At 47.4% G+C, this 3478-nt stretch overlaps 1 long non-coding RNA gene across 1 annotated transcript; it reads right to left on the reverse strand.

Moving 5' to 3' along the window:
* Positions 1-1163: 1163 nt before the first annotated feature.
* LOC140578419 (uncharacterized) lies at positions 1164-2409 on the reverse strand. Its single transcript, XR_011982608.1, has 2 exons — positions 2141-2409; positions 1164-2095 (listed from the first exon to the last, which is right to left on the reverse strand). It is a non-coding gene; the product is annotated as an uncharacterized lncRNA (long non-coding RNA).
* Between the last annotated feature and the right edge of the window lie 1069 nt (positions 2410-3478).

A 3478-nucleotide genomic window follows, 5' to 3' on the forward strand; every position in this document is an offset into this window, starting at 1 on the left:
GGAGAGGTTAGCTGAGCTGAATCTATTTAGCCTTGAGCAAAGGAGACTAAGGGGGGACATGATCCAGGTATATAAGATTCTAACGGGTCTGGATGCTGTTCAGCCAAATGGCTACTTCAATATTAGTTTAAATACTAGAACTTGTGGCCATAAGTGGAAATTAGCGGGAGAACATTTTAAAACGAATTTGAGGAAGCACTTCTTTACACAGCGTGTAGTTAAAGTATGGAATAGTCTTCCTGCTAGTGTAGCGGAAGCTAAAACCCTGGGTTCCTTTAAATCAGAGCTAGATAAGATTTTAACAACTCTGAGCTATTGGTTAAGTTCTCTCCAAACGAGCTTGATGGGCCGAATGGCCCCCTCTCGTTTGTAAATTTCTTATGTTCTTATGTAAACATAGTCAATTAATTATAAATTATAAAGATAAGTTGTACTGTCAAATCCCGGCTGTTGTGATCGTGATTTTCCACATGGAATATCAGCAACCCTAGTTACCCAACCTGGCCAGACTTCAAATTACTTTTGATTAATAGAAGCCATAAAAGACAAAATATTACAAATCAACATAAGTAGTTATTCCCAATCACCTTTATTTAGGAAAAGCAAACCAGCAGTACGCTGTAGGTCGTCTGCACCATCAGCACATCATCATGATCTGTAACATACTTCAGTACTTAAACTTGCTATTTGAGTGCGTAAGTGCAGTACCTTATGCATTCAGAATAACGAGCATAAGTATTGAAGTATCGATTTTAGACTGACGACAGGCGATATGGTGGAAAAGGAAAGAGCGTGTAACTAGGGCAGGATGAGCTGTGAATGGGCTCAAATGTGCAAAAAAATGTAAAGTACTTCATGAATCTATGAAGTCGTTAAAAAAATATATATATAAAAAAAAACCATAAAAATTTATAGTACCTTTATAAGGTGACCCATCATGTGTTTCACTGTAGACGTAATATGCAAATCAGGGAGACCCAACCCTACTTCCAACAAGGGCATGAGGAGGCATGGCCCAAAGCCATAATGCATTCTGGGTAAGTCGGGGACAGCAGACAGCCCAAACCGGCATAGGAAAGGCACTGGGACCTCTCCGGCATCACCCTGAAGCCAGGCTTGCAGGGCTCCTGTCAGGGTTCAGCCAGGAACGACAGACTACGGGGCAGCTTCTTAATGTAGGCTTTTATTTGAATACATACTCTGCTGTACAGGTGGCAGGCAGCCTCTGGGTCCTACATGCAGGCCTGGGAGAGGTTAAACATGCACAAACAGCCACAGAAGATGGGAAGCGGAGAGTCACGTGACCCTCCTCGTCCTCAATGGCCGCACGGCCAAAAGGGCCAGCTGTCCCGTTGCTTCTAACGGCGGTCCGTCTGTCTGTCGGGGAGGGGCCTTTAAAAACCTCTGTCTTTGGCAGCTCTCTATATACAAACATGTTACAAATGAAACAACCCTGAATGTTTGGGGGACAGAAACATGGAAGGCAGACTCCCATCATGCCTCACTGCAGCCCCATTGTTGCTGATCATGTGCATTACATCCTGTTTTGAATAAACAATACAACATTACTTTAGCATGTCCTACATTATGATGGAGAGAGTGTGCAGGGGAGACGCAGCAACAAAGTCACTCCCCAGGAGTGAACAGAAGTGAGAGATACATACAGCGTATTTAACCAAGGCCCACTTTACAAAATTAACAAGAGCTTAAATAAAATGTATGCAACAGCTTCCAAAATAAGATTCTTTAGATTTAAAAACATACAAAAAAAAGTAAAGGTCACCCATTATCTCATCTCCCTGGTCTATAAGACTGACCATCTGCCCGCGTAAACATTTCACTGTAAACTCTAATACTATGGAATGGATTTGGCACATGGTGCAAAGGTCTTTTACATGGAATGGGCCACAGAGGTGGTGCTGGGTCACGACTGCCACACGCCCAAGCGCATTTACCTCACTCTCTCACTCACTCACACACACACACACACACACACACACACACACACACACACACACACACACACACAGGCGCATTTACCTCACTCTCTCTCTCACACACACACACACACAGGCGCATTTACCTCACTCTCTCACTCTCACTCACACACACACACACACACACACACAGGCGCATTTACCTCACTCTCTCACTCACTCTCTCACACACACACACTTTTGCCAGTGCAGTCGTTTCACTGGGTTCTCATACATGTAGTGAGGATGCAACAGAGTGCCCAACAACCCTCCCCCCCCACATACTCAGGGGGGATTTCTGTACAGCTTCATCACCACACCCAACCCCCCAAACACGGCACCTCCCTGATTACCTACTGTAACGAGACAGACTGTGACAGGGACAGCTGGGAAGACGCAGACAGAGCTTGGGGGGGGGGGGGGGGGGTGAGTGCCCCTTAGTCAGTCTTGGGGGGGTCGGAGCTGGACCAGGTGCCTGTGCCGCCCATAGAAACAGGGCCGGAATGAGGGCACTCATGAAGGAAATCAAGGGGGGGGGTTCCTGCTGGAATGCCCTGTGTGGGCTGGGGTGGCACTCTGATCAGGGAGGGGCTCATTATGCAAAACAGGCTACTTCAAATCTGACTCATTAATCCATTTACAACCCCAGTCGAGGAGGGGGGGGGGGGATTGGGGTGGTAGAGACATTAGACTGTTTGGCTGGTTTGGGCCAATAACAGGGCACTACAAACAGGGAGACAAGACTGTTTTTTACACTTTGTACACAGAGCAGATGCAATTCTAACCAGAATTTACAGAGTAGTGCGGGGGGGGCTACAGGGCTGCTGCTGAAGGGCATGCAGATGGGGGGGACATGGACAGACCCGGGGCCTAACGAGGGGCTCATCGCCGCTCAATCACCCGACACCTGTGGCAGATCACTTCCTGCCTAAACGCCTAAGTCAGAAAATAAACATGATATACAGGACAGAAAGCAGCAGTACAGTCACAGTGACTCCCTCAGTGACTCCGTCAGTGACTCCCTCAGGCATAGGGCTCATAACCGCAGTCACCATGCTGACCCAGAGACCCATCGCCATGGTGATGCCTCTCTAGGACGGTCAGTGGGCCAAAATGGGGGGTGGGGCATTCAGACCTGAGGGGGTGTCAGGGAAAAATAAATAAGGCCGTCCCACAGCATCCCATAGTGAACGTGTGCAGGGAGACTCCCTCCCACCACCAACTGCAGATGGGGATTCCTGTCACTCGCAGCCAGGATTTTCACACCTGACCTCGGCATGAACTAACAAGGTGGCAGGGACTGCCGGTGACCCCAGCTTCTGACCTTTGACCTCTTAACCCAGAATATTACACACAAACAGAACAACGGAGGCCTATCGTTTCCGCGTGCCGATTAAACCATTTATCGAAACCAGAATACCTGGTTTTTAGGGGAGTCGGTTTTAATGCTGGTATTTAAAGGTGTAGATGAACCTGCCTTTATATATATGAACAAAAATGAC

Source organism: Paramormyrops kingsleyae, chromosome 14 (assembly GCF_048594095.1).
Source record: "Paramormyrops kingsleyae isolate MSU_618 chromosome 14, PKINGS_0.4, whole genome shotgun sequence".
Lineage (NCBI taxonomy): Eukaryota > Metazoa > Chordata > Actinopteri > Osteoglossiformes > Mormyridae > Paramormyrops > Paramormyrops kingsleyae.